Here is a 23258-nt window from a genome sequence, read left to right as displayed (position 1 = left end):
AGAGGAGGGGGCGTAGCCGACGGCACCGCGGAGGCACCGCGGGCGATTTAAACGCTCCACCCCCTGTTATCGTTGATAAAGAGCCTCCTGGAGGGCAGGGACTAGTCCCTGCCAAGAGGGGAGAGGGAGATTTAGCTGTGACTGTGTGAGTCAGCAGTGACTGGGTGTGTCCCAGGGCAGGAGAGGCCGCAGCAGTTTGCAGCTCGTTGGGGAGGGCACTGACTCCCTCCCAGTGCACAAGGCGAGGAAGGTGCCAAGGAGCTGTGAAACAGGGGTGCCACCAACAGGTATTTCCCAGTTCAGTGAAAGAACAATGGTATCTACCCGGCGGAAGAAGACCAAAATGGATGTGGGAACCCAGACAGAGCTCCCACGGAAGGAGGCGATGGTGCAGGTTGCGGGCTGCAGGGAATGCTACAGCGTCTCTGTGGTGTCAGGGGGCTGTGTGCGCTGTGAGCAAGTAGATGATCTGCTTGGCCGAGCGGCACACCTGCAAAGCCAGGTTGAAAGGCTTCAAGCCGAAGTAGAAAGGCTTAGGAGCATTCGGGAGGCTGAAATGGAGACAGACTGGTGGAGCCAGGCTCTGCCTTCCCTGCAACAAAAATGGGAGCACCTGCCAGAGAGCTCCCAGGATCGAGGGACAACTGTACTCTGCCCCTCTCAGGTGGAAAACAATAACCTAGAGGAGAGGAGTGAGTGGAGGCAAGTCTATGGCCGTGGCAAAAGGCGAGTGCCCTCCTTGCCTACCTTGCCTCCACAGGTGCCTCTGAGCAATAGATATGAAGCCCTAGTGGAATACAGCCGGTCCAATGAGGATGTGGTGGAGAGGCAACCTATATCAGAGGTCCCACCACAGTCAGAAAAACCTGACAGGCATATAGCTACCTCCTCCACAAGGAAGAAGAGAAGAGTTTTAGTGGTTGGAGACTCCTTCCTAAAGGGATCTGAGGGCCCAATATGCAGAGCTGACCCCCATCACAGGGAGGTCTGCAGCCTGCCTGGAGCCTGAATCAGGGATATCACCAGGCAACTCCCCAACCTGCTGAAGGCCACAGACTACTACCCCCTGCTGATCTTCCAGACAGGTGGGGAAGAAGCTGCATCCCGTAGTCTGAAGGGGACGAAGAAAGACTACAAGGCCCTAGGGCGGTTGGTGAAAGAGTCTGGAGCACAAGTTGTTTTCTCCTCCCTCCTTCCATTTTCAGGTGATGACGTTGTTTGGAATAGTAGGATTCTCTCTATTAACGCCTGGCTACGAGACTGGTGCTACAGGCAGGGCTTTGGGTTCTTTGATAATGGCTGGTTTTATAAGACAACAGGCGTGACAGTGATACATGGGAAAGGTTTATGTCGTAGGGGCAAAAGGGTTCTGGGACAGGAATTAGCAGGGCTCATTCGGAGAGCTTTAAACTAGATTCGAAGGGGGATGGGGTGGTAGCTGGGCTTGCACCACTGGGGCAATGCTCTAGTGTTGAGGTAGACCAGGAGGCCTCCCATCCCCCTGGGGTGAAATCAGGGCGTGAATCTGGGATGAAATCGGTGTGCCCAGCTCGCTCCCTGAAATGCCTGTACACCAATGCGCACAGCATGGGGAATAAGCAGGAGGAGTTAGAAATCCGTGTTCGGTCGGGGGGCTATGATCTAGTGGCAATTACAGAGACTTGGTGGGACGCCTCGCATGACTGGAATGTGGTCATGGATGGCTGTGTCCTGTTCAGGAAAGACAGGCCGCTAAGGAGAGGTGGTGGAGTTGCTCTTTATGTGAGTGAGCAGCTAGAATGTATTGAGTTCTGTCCAGAGGTGGATCAGGAGCGAGTTGAGAGTTTGTGGGTGCGAATTAAGGGGCAGGATGGCAGGAGTGATACTGTTGTGGGTGTCTATTACAGGCCACCAGATCAGGATGAGGAGGGTGATGAGGCCTTCTACAGGCAGCTGAGAGCAGACTCGTAATTACAGGGCCTGGTTGTTGTGGGGGATTTCAACTACCCTGATATTTGCTGGGAGGCCTACTCAGCCAGCCATCCCCAGTCCAGGAGGTTCCTCCAGTGCGTTGATGATAACTTTCTGATGCAAATGGTGGATGAGCCAACTAGGAGAGGAGCGCTGCTGGATCTTATCCTCACTAACAAGGAGGGTCTGGTTGAAGCAGTGAAGGTTGAGGGCAGCCTTGGTTGTAGCGACCATGAGATGGTAGAGTTCAGGATGTCCTGTGGCAGGAACAGAAAGCTAGCAGAATCACAACCCTGAACTTCAGGAGGGCCAACTTTGGCCTTTTCAAGCAATTGCTAGGGGAAATTCCATGGGACAGGGTACTAGAAGGTAAGGGGACCCAAGATAGTTGGTTAGCATTCAAGGACTGCTTCTTCCGAGCTCAAGATCAGAGCATCCCAACAGGTAGGAAGTCAAGGAAGGGTACCAGGAGACCTGCATGGTTGAACAGGGAACTGCTGGGCAAACTCAAGTGGAAGAAGAGGGTGTACAGATCATGGAAGGAGGGGCTGGCCACTTGGGAGGAATATAAGTCTGTTGTCAGAGGATGTAGGGAGGCAACTAGGAAAGCTAAGGCCTCCTTGGAATTAAACCTTGCAAGAGAGGTCAAGGACAACAGAAAGGGCTTCTTCAAATACATTGCAGGTAAAGCCAACACTAGAGGCAATGTAGGCCCACTGATGAATGAGGTGGGGGTCCTGGAGACAGAGGATAAAAAGAAGGCGGAGTTACTGAATGCCTTTTTTGCCTCTGTCTATACTGTTGGAGGCTGTCCTGAGGAGCCCCAGACCCCTGAGGCCTCAGAAGAAGTCAGGATAGAGGAGGAATCTGTCTTGGTTGATGAGGGCTGGGTCAGGGACCAGTTAAGCAACCTGGACGTCTATAAATCCATGGGCCCTGATGGGATGCACCCGCGGGTGCTGAGGGAGCTGGCGGAAGTCATTGCTAGGCCACTCTCCATCATCTTTGCTAAGTCATGGGCAACGGGAGAGGTGCCTGAGGACTGGAGGAAAGCGAATGTCACTCCAGTCTTCAAAAAGGGCAGGAAGGAGGAGCCGGGTAACTATAGACCGGTCAGCCTCACCTCCATCCCCGGAAAGGTGATGGAGCAACTTGTCCTTGGTGCTGTCTCTAGGCACATCAAGGATAGGGGGATCATTAGGGGCACTCAACATGGCTTCACCAAGGGGAAGTCATGCTCAACCAACTTGATAGCCTTTTATGAGGATGTTACCCGGTGGATAGATGATGGTAAAGCTGTGGATGTGGTCTATCTCGATTTCAGTAAAGCGTTTGACACGGTCTCCCACAGCATCCTCACAGCTAAACTGGGGAAGTGTGGTCTGGATGATCGGGTAGTGAGGTGGATTGTGAACTGGCTGAAGGAAAGAAGCCAGAGAGTAGTGGTCAGCGGGACAGAGTCCAGTTGGAGGTCTGTGTCTAGCGGAGTTCCACAAGGGTCGGTACTGGGACCAGTTCTATTCAATATATTCATTAATGACTTGGATGAGGGATTAGAGTGCGCTGTCAGCAAGTTCGCTGATGACACAAAACTGGGAGGAGTGGCTGATGTGCCGGAAGGCTGCGCAGCCATTCAGAGAGACCTGGACAGGCTGGAGAGTTGGGCGGGGAGAAATTTAATGAAATATAACAAGGGCAAGTGTAGAGTCCTGCATCTGGGCAAGAACAACCCCATGTACCAGTACAAGTTGGGGACAGAGCTGTTGGAGACCAGCGTAGGGGAAAGGGACCTGGGGGTCCTAGTGGACAACAGGATGACCATGAGCCAGCAGTGTGCCCTTGTGGCCAAGAAGGCCAATGGCATCCTGGGCTGTATTAGAAGGGGTGTGGTTAGCAGGTCGAGAGAGGTTCTCCTCCCCCTCTACTCTGCTCTGGTGAGGCCGCATCTGGAATATTGTGTCCAGTTCTGGGCCCCTCAGTTCAAGAAGGACAGGGAACTGCTAGAGAGAGAGTCCAGCGCAGAGCCACGAAGATGATTAAGGGAGTGGAACATCTCCCTTATGAGGAGAGGCTGAGGGAGCTGGGTCTCTTTAGCTTAGAGAAGAGGAGACTGAGGGGTGACCTCATTAATGTTTCTAAATATGTAAAGGGCAAGTGTCATGAGGATGGAGCCAGGCTCTTCTCAGTGACATCCCTTGACAGGACAAGGGGCAATGGGTGCAAGCTGGAGCACAGGAGGTTCCACTTAAATTTGAGGAAAAACTTCTTTACGGTGAGGGTGACTGAACACTGGAACAGGCTGCCCAGAGAGGTTGTGGAGTCTCCTTCTCTGGAGACATTCAAAACCCGCCTGGACGCGTTCCTGTGTGATATGGTCTAGGCAATCCTGCTCCGGCAGGGGGATTGGACTAGATGATCTTTCGAGGTCCCTTCCAATCCCTAACATTCTGTGATTCTGTGATTCTGTGATTCTGTGATTCTGTGATTCTGTGATTCTGTGATTCTGTGATTCTGTGATTCTGTGATTCTGTGATTCTGTGATTCTGTGAATGTGACTACAGTTACTCTGTTTATTCCACAGAGCACTTCCTGAACAGAATTTAGTTTAATGTTTTCTTTGCTGGAGATTGATGCAATACGTGTATCAATAGCTGAGTCCACGTTCTGCCAGCAGATGCTTTGTTTATGACTGGTGATATTGCTACTGTGTATGTTTTGCTGTAACTTAAACACAGGGCTGTCAAACCTGAACAGTGTCAAGCTGATTTGTAAATAATTTTTGATAAGCTAACCTCTGATCCTAGTGTTGTATAGATCAGCTCATTCACAGAAATATCTTCTACTTTTCACAAAGGTATATCCTTCTTTCTTTTCTTTTAATTATTCTCATGTAAGGATCAGCTAGGATTAATCCACATCAGCAGAGAGAGGACAGACAGACAGACATGATTCAATGTGACAAAGTCTCCAGGTCTTCTCACACAGTGCACATCCCATCAGGGCTGGCAGCAGGACTGACTCTGATGCTGTCAGTAGCCCTGGCTGAAACTCCACGCTGCAGGTTTTGGAAGTTTAAAAACTCAGCATTTTCCCCTCCCTAAAAAAAACTTTGGAAACAATAGCAACAGAAAATCTGTGTCTCTGGCTCAGACTCTGCACTGTTTTGAGGTAATGGATCTGATTCATGCAGAAATTGACCCTTATATCCAGGGAATGACCAGCTCTATACAGGGAGAAGTAGGTAATTGCGGCATTCGGTGGGCTTATTTTCATTATTCTGCTTGTTCCTTTTTACTTATCTCCATCTAGGCCCATCAGTCTTCATCGTGCATTGGTGTAAGCGCTGATGAAGTACTTTCCATCAGCTACCAATGTGACCACTCCACAACACAGATGCAGCTAGTGCAATTACATAATACTTTGAAGTTGCTAGATCTTCCATTGCTCTTCCACAAGTCTTCCTGGTCCTCTGAGCAGCTGTAATTTCTTGCCACTTACTGAAAATCACCTAGCACGTTGTATAATTTGGTTCAGCATTCAAAGTTTGTGTGTAAGTAAAACTTCTATATTGCCACCATAGCTACGGGGTTGCTTGTCAGCCATTTCACACATTTGCAGTTTTTAGTATGTATCTCTCAAAGACAAGAGAGGCCTGAAGAGAAGGCACTCATAGGAAGCTTTCTAGAACAGATGAGGTTTTGTGCAGTACAGAACAGATGTGGTGGTTTTGCATGAACTGTTGTTACGATCAGCATGGCAGCAGTTGATACCCACCTTGCCCTGCCTGCATTCCTAAGACACAAGTAAATGGCTTTGCAAGGAACAACATATAGGACAATGCGACCTATAAATCTCTTGTAAGCTGAGTAGTCATCTCCCCAGAAAGGTGGAAAGTCTTCCCAGTTCTTACACAAATCAGTGAGGGTCTTCCTTTGTTTTCCCTGTCACAGGATCCACATCAGAGCGATGCAGGTGGAAAAGCAGCATTGTACATGGAACCACCATGTCCATCCCCACCCATGGCAGCAGGATTGAAGGCTGGCTGAGCTAGAACAATATCTTTGCTCAAAAGTACCCTCTGCCTAGAATGACAAGGGTATAGAAGTGTTTTAAATATGAATTTTGCTTGGGGGAGGAATTATTTTCTAATTCAAAGTCAGTACTGCTTTTCTCCTAGGGCCTGCTCTGTTGATACCTCGAGCTTTTAATACCTTGCTTACAACACTTATGGTAAACATTACAAACCATTTTAGATATCAGTAACTTAATTGACCAAGACAGCTTCTATAGAATAAAAGAAACAGAACAGTTCTCCTTTAGGTGCGTGTACACTAAAACTAGAAATGGCTTCAGCCAGCACCATAATTATTATGTTACTATTTTGTAAGCAGTAGGGATTTTTTATTTAGGTTAAATATTTTACTGTTGGTATCCTAATAGCTTTATTTCTTGCCAGCAGCATCAGCTCTGCGCTGATCCTTAATGAACTGGAAAATTTCCAGCATTTTTAGTAAAACACCAGCAAATAATGGCTACGTGATCCAAAAATTGCGCTGATGAGTATTTTCCTTCACATAAAATGCCAACTCAGTATGTGTGTTAAGCAGAAAAGGTCACATCAGCCTCAGAAATAATGTACATAAAACCAGATCAAACTGCAGAAGACCTAAGAGCAGTCATTGTATTATCTGAATGATACGTTTTCTTTCCGCACATGATGAAAATAGTGCTGCAGCGGACATCAGCAGAGTGTTTGCTGTTGACACAACAAACTGAAGTGGTGTCAGGTAGGCTTTTGGTGTGACACTAGCATGGAGCTTACTGAGGTCCAGTGCCAGCTGAGCTAGTGTTTCTGGAAATTCCCCCCCGCCTTTTTTTTTTTTAACTGTACTTCATGTACACAAACAACGTCCATGTTTGACAGGTACTCTATAGTTGGATGCCATCTATCTGGACACAGTCTTTCAATTCAAAATACCTCTTGTGAAGAATCTAGACATTCCCATCCATTTGTGGTGTGAGTGTGGGCATGGTTTATTTTTCATACACCTGCAGTGCTGCTCAGGCAGCATCTCCATCCTTCACTGTGACAGAACTTGGAGCTTCATTTCAGATCTCAGCTTTTCCTGATGTACAACCACACCTGTTCTCAGACCCTCTGCACTTGTTTACAACAAGTAGCTTTACACCAAGATTTGGCTTGGTGTTTATGACTTTAGGACTGTATAATAATCTGAGAAGCTTCCAGCCTACTCAGTGTCAAACTCAGGTACAGATGATGTACTAGCACCAATCTGGGAGTCACACGACAAATTTATAACTGCGTTTGGATCAGGCTGCATTCATCTACAAAAATTATCATTTTGGTTTATGTGTAGTTTGTCACTGGCCACAACAAGTTTCCCAGAGGTTTCACTGAACTAAACTATAGCCATATAAAATGTATTTTCAGTCAGAGCTCCTATGTGAATTATTGGATATTTCTCTATGCTCATTGTAGTGTTTAGGAAAATTTAAGAACTATTCCATAAATGGATCTCATGTAGCCTTTAAGATTAGCTATTTTTCTGAAAGATCCGTGTTGCTGTTTTTCAGGATACATTCAGTCCTTAGAGGCATGGAAATTAACTTCACCCCTAATAATGTTGCCTTCCCATCACGAGATTAAATCTGTGAACTCCTTGTTGATTTCCTTTTTTCATGTGCATGGAAACAGCAGAAGTTTTATATTGCATTCAAGTGATCTGTCACACTTGCAGCTCATCACAGTTGGCTGTAGTGATTCTTCTCTTGTGATTCTACAACTACCCCAATATATTCTGAAGGGGGCTTCATGCTATTTGCCTTTGATGCATTCATGGTTGTGTAAAAGACACAGAGCAAATTGGTGTTCTGATGTATTGTGGGAAATTGTTAGACAATCATGAAATCATCATCATGTGATGATGATGCTCACTGTCTTGATCCCAGGGTCAATCATCATTCAGCAGAATTTGAGATGACTTGGGAAATTTTCTTCTAGTCTATATGCAGGGAGGACCAGAGATGTTTACCTCCTTTGTGGCAAGGATTATCTCTTGCTGGTTTGTTTCTCTGTCATGGCAGAGGTTTGGGAGCATGCCCTTATGGGACAAACAGGTTTGGGACATAAGAGCATGTTCTTGTGTGGCTGTTTCTTTCTGTGGTGCAAGCACTCTAGTCTCTGGAGGAGTTTGCCTAACCCAAACGATTGCCACTTAAACTAATAGGGTAACCTTGTTACTATAATGGATTGTGATATACAACATGTCAGTTTATATGATTTAATAGCCTGTCTGAGCTAAAAGCTCTGTAGAAGTTTAAAGCAGAGGTTTGATATGCTCAAGCCTGCTGGGGATGACTGCTCTTTATTTCCTGGCAGCACTTACATTACATCAATTCATGTTATCACATGCCAGATCTGCAAACGGGCATCAGTGTCCGTTCATGCCGGCAGCAACATATTTTTAGACAGACAAGAAATCATCAACAACTCAACTCAAACAACTATTTGGAAAAACCACAAACTAATCGAGAGGATTAACACAGCACAGATTAACCAGAGTAGGAAAGGGCTGCAGAGCTCCTTGGAGCAGTTTTGTGGTGGTGCAACTTTATGATATGGGAGGCAGGGAAAGGTGTGGGTGAGACCTACCAGCATTGCTATAGAATTGCAACTCAGGTTGGAAATCCTAACCGATGAGCAAAGTGTTGTGCTACTTACTGGATGGCAAGACTTCTAGCACCAATCTGGGAAAGTTAGTAGTTTTTTGGTATATGACCACTCCTTACTTTCCAAGAGTTCTTTGTTTGCCTTCTGATGCAGAGCTGTCATCTGCAGACCTCCCTGAAGGAAGTCAAAGCTAAAGAATCATGTAATTCTAGCAAATTAGAAGAATAGTTTGGCAAACAGTGAGCTAGCCAAGGGAGTAGAAGCAACTTTGTAACCTCTGACGAGGCATTTTATTTCCTGTACTCAGTTTCCTATTTATAAAAAAGGAATAGAATCACTCCACCATCGCAAGGCTACTTTGGGTATGAGTCTGGCAAAGGTTACAGGATTAAGGTCTCACAGTAGTAGGGGCCACTTACGGTTTATGGATGTACTTTTTGGTAAGATTTTGGACATGCTGTAGGGATGAAATTAGGTGATAAGTACATTTTTCTCTTCCCTTGCATCACAGACTCTCAACCTTGGATGTAATATATGACCTTAATGCAGCCAGTTGTGTGTTAGATTGGAAGATTACTTGGCGCTTTCTGTTGGATTGCGTATCTAAAATCATATTAGTAGTAGTAGTAGTATTCTGCAAGCTGTTGTCAGCATGGTCTTTTATTTGAATTTAACATACTCTCAGAAATATTCTCTCTTTCTGCAGCTCCTTACTTTCAGTATTTAGATAAATTTTTTACAACATGTTGGTGCAAAGAAAATCTTTGCTAAGACTGCATTTCAAATCTGACAAGTACTTTTACAATTTTATGATAATTTTCTGAAGTTTAGAAAGTGCTTTGGACAATGATTTCTGTTCTATAACTCCCAGTGCTTTATAACCTGTGTCTTTTGTGGCTGATTTCTGCCTATAAACGTATTCATAAAACCTCTCACAACCAGGAACAATCATATATTTTTTTAAAGCCTGAGTATAATCTACTGATTTGAACTGTGCCACAGGGATGTTTGATTCTACAGAGAAGCAGTCTCCAACAAGTGTGAATTTGTGTAATTTAGGGTCTTGATTTTTTGTTTTGACAAGCTATGGTCTGTAGAAGACGGTTAGTGGAGATAACAATAGTGGTGATAACAATAGCTTTTACAAACTGCCATCCACCCATGGCCTCATGAAAATCTCAGAATTTTTTCAATGAAAAATGCTGACACTAGCACACCATTTATGAGTGAAGATATGCATATTCAATCATTATCTTCTGCCTTTGGTGGGATTTCAGTGTCAAGGTTTTGTACAATCAGTACATTTTCTCTGAAGGCCAGTGCAGAAGAGAGAACTCTAAAGACAGTGTAACTTGTCAGAATGAAAAAAAAAAAAAACAAAACCATCAAGGATAAAAAGCTGCTGCTGATATAATTTTTATAACCTCACAAGAGTCACTCGAGGAATTGGTGGAGTCCTACATACTAGTTGAATTGGGTAGATTCAAGTTTGATACACAACTTTTCATTTGAATGTTGCTAGTGGCTCATGCCTCCCAAGACAAAAGGGAACTAATTTTGCTCATAATGCCTTGGTGCTGCAGTGCCAAAGTAGCTATGTTTTTCTGCTTCTGTGGAAACTCATATTTCCAATTTTCTTTCACACTTGGAGCTTCATGGTTAGCATAAAAATGTAAACATCTTGAATGTAATATTTCTAGAGCTGTTAGCCTGCTACTTCACACAAGTATTAACTTTAGAGCTTGACAGTCTATACGCCCATATGCTGGGGCAGATTCATAGAGTGGGTCACCAAAAGTACCAGTAATTAGAAAACTAAGTAGTTTCTGGACATTAATTTAATATTTGTTTACATAAAAAAGACTGGGATGGTGGCCAAGAAGAAGACAGAGGTATGCTGATCAGTGCATACAGGTGAGCTATTTAACACTATCAACATGCTATTGATACAGATGATTTGGCTTTCAAAATTATAAAATCATGTCTGAACAATTTTCCATGAAGAAAAAGAAATCACACTTCTAAAATAATTATTTCTATTTTTAATTGTATATTTTCAAGCTATTTTCTCTAGGACTTTCATGCAGAATTTGGTGACACCTATTGGTACTAAGAAACAAAAAATCTTCTCTTACATTTTATAGTGTTTACCAGCATAAGGGTGGGAGTGACCTCTGCATCCACTTTCATTTCTGTTTGTTTGGTTTTGTGGCTTTTTTAAAGAATGACCTATTGCTATGTAAAGCCTCAATCTAGTGCTACAGTTGCTTCCAACAGAAGAGAGAACAAAGACTAAAATGACTAATTTTGTCAGACCCCTTTGTTCCAAACTGCTTCCAAATCTGTACATTGATGTAAGGTCCACACATGCTGGTTGGCTCAAGTTTACTAATACTCTTTACCGTTTGTCCAGTTTGAGCAGTTGCGGTTGGGCCGTATTTGTGTGTCTCATTTCCCCCTTACTCCACAGGGTCTGCCAGATACTCCACAGTATCACAGTGCTTTTCTTCCTTTCCCCTCCAATGCCCATGGTTCTTTTTTCAGAGGCAGCAATCAACTAAGCATGGCATAGAAGCATCTTCACCTGTTGATATATACCTTCCGATTTTTTGTCTACGTAGAATAATTCTGACTGTCCAGCTATCTTGGCGTAGGACCCCCTTAGCCCTGAGCTGAAGAGATTTTTCTGGCTTTCACTCTGAAGAAATTGAGCTGCCAGTGCAATGTGTTCTGGAAGCACGAAAAGAAGATGCTGGGAAGAAATCTATATGTAGCCAGTGTTTCAGTACTATTCTTATAATATCTAATCAGAAACTTTCTTGCCATGGCTTTAACATCTTTGTATTTTGTCATGTACCCTGTACACTGGGAGAAGGCCTTTTAAGTACTTGGGGACACATGTTGGATCACTTCATTGTTCATTTTCAAGTAAATTATCTTATTTTTTTCCAGTCTCTCTTAAGTCCTGTTAGCTAGATCTCTGATTATTATCTTTGCTCTCCTCTAGACTTTTTCCATACTGAGAGCAGATACAGCACCGGCCAAAGCCGTATCACTGCCTAGTAGAATAGGCGGGTGACTTTGCCTGTCTCAGAGGCTATGTTTCTGTTTATATTTCCTTGACGTTGTTGATTCATGCCAGGCTTGTGCTGTGGTGTAACCTCCACATCATTTTCTGCAGAACTGGTATCTAGCCAAGTGTTCATCATCCTCCTCTTATAATTCAGATTTTACATGTTTGAAGGCAAGGCATTTATCTTCATATCTATTTGAAGTGCTGTGTCCAAAAAGGTGATCAGTCTTCATTGTCCCTAGATCAGTGTGATACTTTGTAACTGGACATTTTGAATTTTATCTATTTTGACTTTGTTTACTTCAGTTCTCCAGTTTGCTAAGATTTTTGAATTTTGATTAACCTTCCAATTTTTACAGCCTATTGCAATGTTATTTGAGCTCTATTTGAGGTTCATGCAAATGGCAAGCTCTGTTCTAAATCCTGATTGTAAGAAGGTCTGTTTGGTCCATGCCAGAAATCAAGATATGCTAAGTCTCTGGCTTTCCAACAGTACATCCAGTGGTTCCTCCATTTTCTCAGCCAAAAATGCAGCATGTACCACTTCTGTGGCTCTGGAAGATTTGTCGGATTTGGAAGCCTAGCTTCCTGCTGAGCAAACCTTTATAAAATGGTACACAAGACTTCCTCCACATGCTCTAGATGGCTTCAGTTTTACAGCACAGTGACAGCTGGCTCTTCAGGTCCCATTCCAGACCTGAGATCAAGATCTAGGACCTCATGGGGACATGTTCCAAACTGATAGTTATGCACAAAGCCCTATTTAAAGCTCCTTGGAGTAGGGTTGTTGAATTACACCATGCAGGTTTTTAATGCGACACTGAGGTGAATCAGATACAGGACAATGTTTGCAGATACTCTCTCAAGACAATTTCCATTTTGATATTGCGTTATAGGTGATTGATTTTCAGTAGTGGCTATCAGCAGATTTGCATCTCTCTGACAGTCATTATGTTTCTTCCATATTTCTGTAGTTGTTAACCCTGGCAGTTATCTGTGAATCAGATCTTTTATCTGAGACTTGAGTGAGAAAAGAGAGAGTTAATACAAAATTTCTTTAAAATATTAGAGTTCAGTATAGGTATTGACATGACGAGGACCTTAGAAATAAGGCATGCAAGATCACATTCTGAATTATCCCAGACACACTAGCATCTGTTTTCTTTTCATGTAAGTAACCAAAATATCGTTATTCTAGCTGGAAGACAAGTTTTGTCAAGAGGCAAAGGCAAATGCCTCCAGCAACCTGTGAAGTGAAAATTATGATAAACACTCCAAATTTTGCTGTGTTAGTTTATTTATAAAATGCTAGGCATATCTTTTGAGAGACCAGGAACAAATGAGGCTCAAAACAGTTCATGTTTGTTGTTCCATAAACTGCCAAGACAGTGTCCTTTATTAGGGAACAAGATTCATATATCAGCTTTGCTTATTGCTAAATATATGTATTTCCTTTGTGGGAAAACAGTATATAACTATCCCTTCAAGGGAATTGTTTTGAAAATCAACCTTTCTGATGTTTTCTTTTGTCAAGTTGGTGTGTCAGTGTTATTTTCAGTGCTGGAGAGGCACTGTAGGCATTAAATTGCAAAAGTCCATTTGCCCCCTACAGAGAATGAGGTGCCTGGAAGGAGAGAGGAGACCCGCTCCCTCTGCTCTCCTGGTTCTCCAGCAGAAAGTTTAGCTGATTCTGCAGAACTTTCCTGGCTTTTTTGTGCGAGGGCAAATAACCACTCTGGTTTCCCATGAGTACAAATGACCTGTGGGCATGCAGTGAATTAGGAGTGTAAGGGGTGGTGATAAGCCAGGAGCACAGGGGGAGAACAGTAACAACATTTTTTCCCTTTCGAAGCATTGCGAACATGCAAAGGGCCTCTCAGAGTATCCAAGGGAAAGGTAAACAGTGGGGAAGAAAGTAGTTTGGAGCAGTATTTCAGACCACTATCTGGGGACCTCAGGGTAGTGGTTTCGAAGAGACTCCCAGAAGGCACTGAAGGAGAGCAAACTTCCTAAGTTCTCAGCCCACAGGAAAAGTTTCAGGTCCCCAGCTCGCTGCTTTGCAGTAGTTTTTAATGCCTGGCCCGTTTTGTAGTGATTCTTTTTGACAGAATGACAGTTTAAACAGCAAAACTGTTCAAAGCACAGTCTTTGTTCCTGACTTGTTCAAAAGGCGTTCAGGGAAGAAGAATAGTCCTTTGTTATTTGTAGTTATAATATATATAATTTGTTGATATAGCTAAATCATATGGGCCCGATTATTTCAGGGGTGTTCTCATTTGGCCTTAAATCAAGCAGCATAAACAAAACAAAGAAATTATCATAAGTGTCCAACTATATTCTCTTCATTTTAACACTTTATCTTATATTAGTGTAATCATTTGCATTTCCATTTCTGCTAAATAGGGATATTATTATTATTCTATAGCAGAGAGATGTTAGGAGACATGATTGCATTTTTTGTAGATCACAAGATACTACCACTATTGCAACCAATTTCCACTATGAATTCCTACAATAATAATTTAACAGATTCATAAATTTTTAATACCAAAACAGAGTATTGTGACTGTCATGATGGAAGTGGTAATACTTTAAGAACATTCATATATCTACTGGAAAGTAATAACATGCTCATAATTTATGTAGGCATGAAAGCACTCAAAACTGGTCAAAATGTGGGTATTGGGATGACTGACTGAGACTATACATTTTTTTATAGTACTTTTTTTTAATGTTCTGTAACAGAATACTGATCAAGATTTTTTAAGATACTTGACAACATATGGTCTAGAATTAGAAAATATGCCTTTTGATCACCTATTTAACTTTCTGCTTTTTTACTTTCATTAATAGTTTGTTGAATATGAATGTTTCCTAAGCTCCGTGGGCACAGCTGACCATAGGCTGTAAGAATGTGGCAAGAAAGGCTGATAGATGGGCCTTAACTGCAGGCAGATTTCATCTGTCTCATCTAATGCTTATTAAGAACTTGGTTAAATTGTATAAGGACTGCTAAATCGCAGTTTTCTGCAGTAATTACTGGACTTACATCTCCACCTACTGGCTGATGGGGCAAAGTCCCATTCAAATGTTAGTTTGAAACCCAAGTAGTGTTTTGCCTTTAAAAGATTTTCTTATGATATTAAAATCATTTGCAGCCACGATTTTCAGGGGAAGTTTATTCAAAGTTGCTTGGCCACGTATATAATGAAGCCACTGTCTTCAGACTCATTTACCTATGCATATTAGCCTAGGTATTAATACAGAAAATATGACAAGATTTTTAAATCAGAAAAAAAAAAAAGTGTATTTAAACCCACCTATAGATCCTTTCAGTGGGAATGCATGAGCACGTCTAAGAGCCAAGTACACAGTAGACCTGTAGAAAGTTATTCCTATGTAACTCAATAAAGTTTAATAGCATAACAAGAATGATGTCACTAGAGAAATGATTTTTTTAAAACGAAACAGAAAAATCTGTTGTAGCAAAGAACTCAGACTGCTGACCCATAGGGTGATTATCAGTGTTGGCATCCAGCAGAAAAAAAGGGGGAAAAAAAACGAACAAGCAAACAAACAAACAAATCCCAATAGCCGTTTAGAGGTTAGCGGAGAGAAGAGGATGAAATTGAGTAACAAAATGTTCAGTCGAAGTGGACTGATAATGACAATTTCTTTCAGAACAGATTTTACCCATCGGTAAGAGTAGAGGAAGAGAAATGCTGTTTGTAAAAGCTGATAGTCATAGACAATGACTCTCCAGTGTGATAAGAGGTGTGAAAAGGGCAAATGCAATCCAGGACCTTATTTTGCCGTAGCCCTTGGCCCTTCGTGGTTACAGAATATTTCAGAATCTCAGCTGCCCCTACTCCTTTTCCTCACAAGTCAGGATATCATCTTCTCTCAGTCTCAGATGGAATCTCTCATGCTCCTATTGTCTTTTAGACACGACAACCTCTTCCTCGTTTCCCCAGGGAGAAGCGAAGAAGGTAGAATAAATAGATACAAAATTACAGCATAAGGTGTTCTTTTATACCTTAATTTTCTCCAAAGATTTGGCTTTCTAATTCTTTATGACAGGGCATTCATCTGTGAAAGCTGATGTCACATCTTCTCTACCTGCACCTTAAAATCTTTTTACTGGTATTTCTACTTAATTTCTGCTTAATTAGCAAGTTTCTGGCTTCAGAAAGCCTCCTACTAAAGATACATTGGTAAAATCTTAACTATTGTGAGGAATATTAAGTACACAATCTCCCTAGTAGTCATATAAAGCACAAATACAGTACAGTGCATGGTGAAACTAGAAATCTGATGCTTGGGCTGAGTAATAGTAACTCTCACATACACACCGCGTTAGTTTTACAGAGACTCAGTTTAGATCAGATGCCCTATCAGGTGCATTTACAAAAAAGTCATACGAGCCACTTAGAATTAATATCTTTTTCTATAGAAGTTGGTGTTAAACAGTGCTAGAATTCAGGTGCTAAATGAAGTAGGTTTCTTCTAAATTCTTTTTTTCTCTGAGCAATTTCCTCAAATAGTTACAGAAATAACACAAAATAGGAGCATGCCCTATATAGAAGAACAGCTATTGCCCAGCTGGAAAAGAAATTTTCCAGAAACATGGAAGATAACTGAAAGAAGCTTGAAAGGCACTTTGCTCTGTATCTGTAAACAACAGGCACCAGCAGAAATGCTAATTACCTAGTGAGACGATAGCTGTAGTTCTCAAGATAGCTGATTTTTGAATGGTTTCATTTGACTCAGATAGAGAAAGTTTATTATGAAACTTTATTAAATGAATTTGTAAATTTCTGCATGTTGTGACATTCTGGACGTAATAGAGAATCCAACATACCCTGAGAGCAGAACTGAAGCAGAAAGACATGGAGTTCAACCCATAAAGCCGTGACATCAGCAGGACTAGAGAGCTTACTGCAACTTGACAGCAGCAGAGATGATGCCTCAGATCTCTGAAAATGCTGGTCTTTATGGAAATGAATTGAACACACCTAAGCAGCCAGGTTCTTTAAAAATATTTGATCTGTTAGGTAACTCCTGGCCTGTCACTAAAGCCAAATCACATCCTGTTTCAGTCTTCATTTCAGTGGGCTTCTTCAGTCTCTTCTCATAAAATACCAGAGCCATAATTCCTCTGATTGTTCTGTCATAGCTCTAAGTTTAGTTTCATTTTTCTTTTTTTTTAAAATAGCAGGCCAGATTTGTATGCAGCATCATACTGCATGCAATCCTCAGCAGTGCCATTGATCTATATCTGCTGGAAAGATCTCTACTAATAGATCTTAAAGTTGTGTTTGACCTTTCCAAAGCTTATCTGATACTTGTTTCATCCATTCCTGAACTATCTGACCTTGCGCATCACAAGTATTTGGAACAGCTGTTCTTGCAAAAGTTCAAATGATCCAGTCTTGGTTCTGATGAGGTAATGGGCACAAGATGTATGGGAGAGTAGTAAGATGAGATGTATTTGAAAGATTCCCAGAGAACTTTGATGTTGCTTTTCCAATACTTGAGTCCATTTTCGTTCAATAAGCATTGATGGTTTTTTCACTTCCATTTCTAATGAAGCCTGAAATTAACATAGCTTTTTTGCTTACTTTCTTATTTGCAACACCACCGTTGATAGTAATAGCATGGCACTGGGAATGGTTCTTGTAAAGCTGGAGGCAGAAGTGAAAAGTATTTTTGATAAGTCCTGTATGTGGGAGGAGGAGTGTTCTGAGTTATTTGCTCCTTCCTGATATAACTAATATTAAATATCTGTATGTATAAATGCCTGTGTGGGGGGGAGACAATCCATGTGAATCTAAGTTAAAAGCTATTTTGACTCTAAGCTCTTTGGTAGCATCACTTTACCTTAACGCAGATGCTGTTTTATTAAAAAGCTCAAGTAAACACATTAATTTTCTTTTTGTTATTTAATATTCTTATTGTGATTTGCATGTGTAATAGCATGGGAAAAACAATACATTTTTAAGGGAAGAATTATAGCAGTTAATTATTCTGAAATTTCTGAAAAACATAGGTGAGCATATATTACCAGTGAGCAAGATTTTAGTAAGTAAATTTTGCCAGCTGGAAGTGTGACAGGGATGACTAGCACTTTGATATTCAAAATACACCTTGAGACTTCTGGTGTCTTGTATATTTGCTATCTGTTTAAATAAACTTGGTGTTAGCCCTAAGGTCAGAGTCTGTTAATATTTACTTTGGAGAATTCTACCTTTCTGAGCCTTTTTTTTGTCTCTTTCTGGTTTCTGTTCCTGTAAGAGTAATGTTAACAGTATACACATCCTTCCAGACATACGATAGTAGTAGAAAAAGTCAACTTTGGTGTCCTTAATCCATTTTTCAAAGTTAAGTATTTCAGTCTGAAGAACGTACTGCTTTGGAGATTCTCTTGTTGGGACTCAAAAAATCTGTAGATGATAACAATCAGTAGTAGCTCATTGCAGTGCCAGACCCAGGGCTGGTAACTGATGTGCCGTCAGATTTGTTAGCTAAAGCAGACCTCTGGGGATTTGTGTGACAGCTTGCCTTTCTGCACATTTGATATTCCTTATTTCTGAATTATCCAGCATTGCTGCTGCTAAATCAGATAGTGTCTCTGGAGCATAATTAGCTAAGCAACAGTTAAAAACAGGAAAAAAAGAAGTGTCCCAATTATATATTCATTGTTTTGTGAATACTTGAATAGCAGTTTAAAATACCAACTATAGTTCACAGGAACCTGCAAGGCAGGTCTTGGAAACTCTAGAAAAGATATCCTGGTCCCAGTCAAGTCAATAACAAAACTCCTATTTTATAAAACAGGGCAAAAGTTAAACCTCTCAAGATATGTAAAAACAGATAGATCTAAACTAATGCTGAAATGTAATCTATTCTACATCTATCTCTCTGTTAAGAGAGGTGGAAGGACATTCCCTTTCTCTGTGTGTTAAATGCTTTGGTGGTTCTTTTTCCATGTCTCACCTTTTTTGGAAATGGAAATTAAGTTAGTTCTCACCAAGATAATAATGAGAATATTTAGCTAGTGTTTGATCTACTGCTTTTATTGCTGGAACTATGTTTTGCTAAAAAAAAAAGGAATGACATTTCAGGATTGGGAGCTTGGTAAGCTTTTGATTAGGTATCTAGGTGCTTTAATATTTGTCTTGTGGTAAGTCAGAGTATTCCCAGTTGGTTTCCTTTCAATATGAATAGGCTGGTTTAGCTTAAAAAGCATTGTTGTTCTTGGCAATTATCATGCATCTCTAATCTATGGCAAAATGTACTGTCAGGTATGCAGAATACATAACCTCTGTCTTTGCTATGACTGATGTATATGGGAGAAATAGGCTTTGCTGCTGGTCCCCTTGGTCAGTGCCAAGTGAACTCACTTTGATTTTTCCTTTGGAAGACAGATATTTGTGTCAGATGGCTGCTGGCTACAACGAACCCTTGAAAGTCTCTGAAAGACAATGGACACACTTCTCAGGATTGAAACAAAGTTTTAAGAAATTAAATGAGAAAATTATTTTGTTAATTCCATGAGCACTTAATGGAAAGAAATTGCTTTTTGTTTCTTTGACGTTTCACTAGGAGCTTTTAAAGAAGATCTTTCTTTAAAGCTTTTGTTGGCATCACAAGCTTTAGTGAATGTGTTATCAAAGCATCCCACAGAAGTACGAAGATATTAATATTGAATTCAATAGATGAAGCACAGAACAAGTGACTTACCACAGAGGCATGTGGCAAAGCTAGAAAAAGAGCAAAGTTCTGTGTAATTGTTGCAAATATCTCCTTCTTGTCTTGACAAAAGACTTAGACATTCTGGATTTGGATATATTGATTTTTGAACTATTATTATGCTTAGGGTCCTGAGAAAAGAAATAGCACTTTCCCACTGGAATACAGAACTTAAAGGGCTGTGCTTCTTCTTATTGCTGGATGTCACTGGTAATGCATACACTTTTTGCATCTATCTGCATTTGAATTTGTCACAAATTTGCCAACCAACCAATTCTCTGTAAACTATCTCTTACTAAATTCAATATGCCATGGTGCTGAAGTGTTAAATTCAAATAGAAGTGTCCACAGAGACTATTGAGACCAAATTTTGCTACCACGTCTTAGACCTCCTTCCCTCATTTTCTCCAGCTGTTAAACTTCTTAAATTAACCAATTTAAATTAACTGGTTAATTAGCTCTTTGGCAGAAATAAAAAATATTAGGCATTTACTAAAATATTTTTGGTCGTTTAGCTGTCGTGTATAGATTTAAGGAAATAACACAAAAATAAATTTCACCAATATTTAATGCCAGCTACAGCCCCTTTCACTTTGTCTTCGGTTGGTTCATACATAGCTTTATTATCTCAAAAATGCATGGAAATTATATTTCAGCTTTCTGTGTACAGGCCTTATTGGAAAGCAAATGGGTAGCTGTATATTCACACTGAAGCAAGGACATACAGCAGTATCATACCAGGTGACTCGGTTGACTGGTCACAGCAAATACAGCTCAGAATATGGGACTTTTGATCCATGAAGATAAATTTCAAAATATTATTAAGGGAATAATTTTGAGCGACAAAGATACTCGGAGAAAAGTGCACACAACTATTTTATAACCTTAAAAAGAAGCTGATTTCAACAAGCAAAATGTTTTGAATTTGAGATTTCTGAATGCAAATGTCAATGTTATGGAAAATAACTGAGAAGAATCAGAAATGCTGGTATAAAACCAAATGTTTTGTTAGAATTCTTATGTTTTATCATTATCAGAAGCTTGATTACTGAGTAGAACGTCCTGGAGGACAGGCTTAAAGCCAAATTAGCCATCTGTCCATATTAGTTACCTGCAGGAGTGATGTCAGAGTTGGCTCCAGTGACACTCCAGCTGGTGTTCTCCAAGGGAAATACTGGATGTCATCAATCTGAGTGCACCTTGCAGACACGCTTTCCTGCCCTGAAGGTAAGGTCAACACACTCTGATAATAACAACAAGAAGCAGAAGAGGTGAGCCAGGGAAAAGTTGTTTGAGATGGAGGCTGTGCTGGCCGTGGCTCCCCCAGGTCCTTCCAAAACTGGAGTGATCCTATGATTCTGATTTCAAGCACCCAGAAACCTGCAGATTTGGGGCATCATTGCAGGTGCAAATGATGCTTCTGGGTGCAGCATAACTGGAAAGGGTGGGCATACTGTTCTGGGTCTCAGAAGCAGCCTAAATTTCAGAATGCTCCCAGGAATGCTCTATCAGTAACAGCAGATGTGGGGATCTCCCCAGTGATTTGCAAATCTGATCTAGAGAGTGAGAAAGAGGAGATTTGTGTGGTGTCCAATACTGTGTATACTTGCTATGAAATTTTGGGACAGGCAAGAGGCACGTTTATTGAATGACTCAGGATGAGGGAAGAAGGGAAAAGAAAAGGATGATGGTAGATATTATAGAATACTTAATCTCTGTTGAGAGGCTATTATAAACCACCTAACCAGAAAGAAGTGAATAAGGGTCTCTTTGAGCATGGATCAAAAATTAGAAAAAATACTAAATAATCCAGTTGTAGTTACCTGAAAGATAAAATTATTAATATGGGCTTGTCAGGAACAGACCCTGCCATAGAACTTTGATTTCCTTCTTTGACAGAGGATGTGGTGTCATGAGATACAGGGAGAACACGACCAGCTTCCTGCCACCAGGTTGGGGAGAGGATGCTCCTGCTGTGGGGCAGTCTGTCACGCTGCTGACTTAGTGTTGCCTCCTGTGCTTTACAGTACCCACCTTCAGGAGCCATGTAAAGTCACTGAAATGGCAAAATAAACCCCCACACTCAGGAAAAGATGTCTAGTTTTCTATCATTTGAGTGTATTAAGCAGTCTGAGGAGAACAAAGCTGTTCCATGAGGAGGAGACCACATATCTGCAAGCTACAGTGGGCAGGATTAGAGGAGTGAGTGGGGAGTGAGTTCTCTCCCTTTGGTAGCAGCAAGACATTAGATGCATTAAGCATTATTAGGAACTCAGCTACTTAGAAGAATAGGGAGGCGGTAAATGTGATCTTCCTTCCAAGGCATTTGGTGTTGCCGATGTTGCTTTCTCATAAAGTTGATAAGAGTGTGGATACATCTTTAATTTTCATCAGCTGACTACACAACAGGTTGAGAAGAAATTGCTGTCAAAGAGTAGCTGTGAAGGTTTGATGTTAAACTGTGAAATTGTCTCAAATAACTGATGCAGGTCCCTGAGGCAAATGCCTCTGCAGAACCCCACATCCTAGTTCTGTTCAGTGTCTTCATTAATTATCTGAACAATAAATGGGTTGTAAATTCTTAAAAACCAAGCAAGCTGGCATCTGCAGGGGCTTACAGGTCATTGGGAAGACATGGTCAAAATGCAGGTTGGTCCTGGCAAATTGAAGACATAGTTAGAAGAAAATCACATGAGATTGGGCATTGAAAAGCATCGAGTGCCACAGCTGAGGAGAAATTTAAAGCATAAATGCAAATAGCTAGTTAGTTAGCACTGTGGCAGGAAAGGATGAGAGTGTTATATTGTTAAATAAACAGCAAAGTTCAATTTTCATTGTGCATTGTGTTAACATCCATAAGAAATCGCAGATAACTATTCCAGTCTGCATAATTGTGAAGTCGCGGGTGCATTGCTGTGTCCAGATATGATCACCATACCTGGGAACCATGCAGTAGTCGTTTGCAGACTCCAGTTGAACTTCAGTTGTTTAATCTAGAACAGAAAAGACTGAGAGGGAGGACATTGTGGCTGTTTTCTGATATGAAAAAGGTCATTAAACATGGTATAGTGATTAATTGTCTCCATGGAGAATGGGACAATTTTTTCAAAAAGTTGTAGCATTGTCCTTCCTTTGTTTATTTACTGAGGTTTGCATTGGGCAAAGACAGTGTGTGAAGTGGTCAAGGAGAGAAGACAATTCGGTTCATCAGCCCTTAATATTTTAAAGAGTCCTCTATAAAACTTCAGTGGTGGTGGTTTACCTGTGCTTAACTATTTGTTTTGCTATGAAGACTGCATTTCCATGGACAAACAGTGCTTAGTGTTCTAAACTAAGTGTTCTAAAAAACAACTCTTTAGCTCCATCAAGGGGCTTAATTTAGTAACTGAAGTGCAGGAAGGAGCTTCTTAATCCACTGAAGTACTTCGTTTATGTGTTTGTTTCTTAACAGCAAAATATAACTTCATAGTTAAACCTTTTGTGATAAAGTCAGTTTGTGAGGCTCACAATAAGAGGAAATGTTTGACTTTAAAAAGTTCTATTTTACAGATTAAGAGTTACAGTACTGAAAAGTAATTCGAGCAAAAATTCAAGCAATATATTCAAAGTTAACATTAGGGGCATGTGTGAAATCGTATTTCAAAGGTTTTTTTTAAATGTAGCTTCCTGCATAGTAGCCCTGAAAACATGGTATTCTAGGTCAGTATTTTAATTTTCAAAATTAAAAATAACGCTTCTTAAAAGAAGGTGTTTTCAGCAGCTAACTAGGCTGCCATGAATGCACAATGTTTA

General features: G+C 41.1%; 1 protein-coding gene across 1 annotated transcript in view; it reads left to right on the top strand.

Annotated features, from left to right (window-relative positions):
- Positions 1-23258, top strand: part of GALNTL6 (polypeptide N-acetylgalactosaminyltransferase like 6) — a 565706-nt gene that overhangs the window by 473684 nt on the left and 68764 nt on the right. The window lies entirely within an intron of this gene.

This window comes from Nyctibius grandis, chromosome 6 (genome assembly GCF_013368605.1).
Source record: "Nyctibius grandis isolate bNycGra1 chromosome 6, bNycGra1.pri, whole genome shotgun sequence".
Taxonomy (NCBI): Eukaryota; Metazoa; Chordata; class Aves; order Nyctibiiformes; family Nyctibiidae; genus Nyctibius; species Nyctibius grandis.
This window is presented reverse-complemented; position numbering and strand designations above follow the sequence as displayed.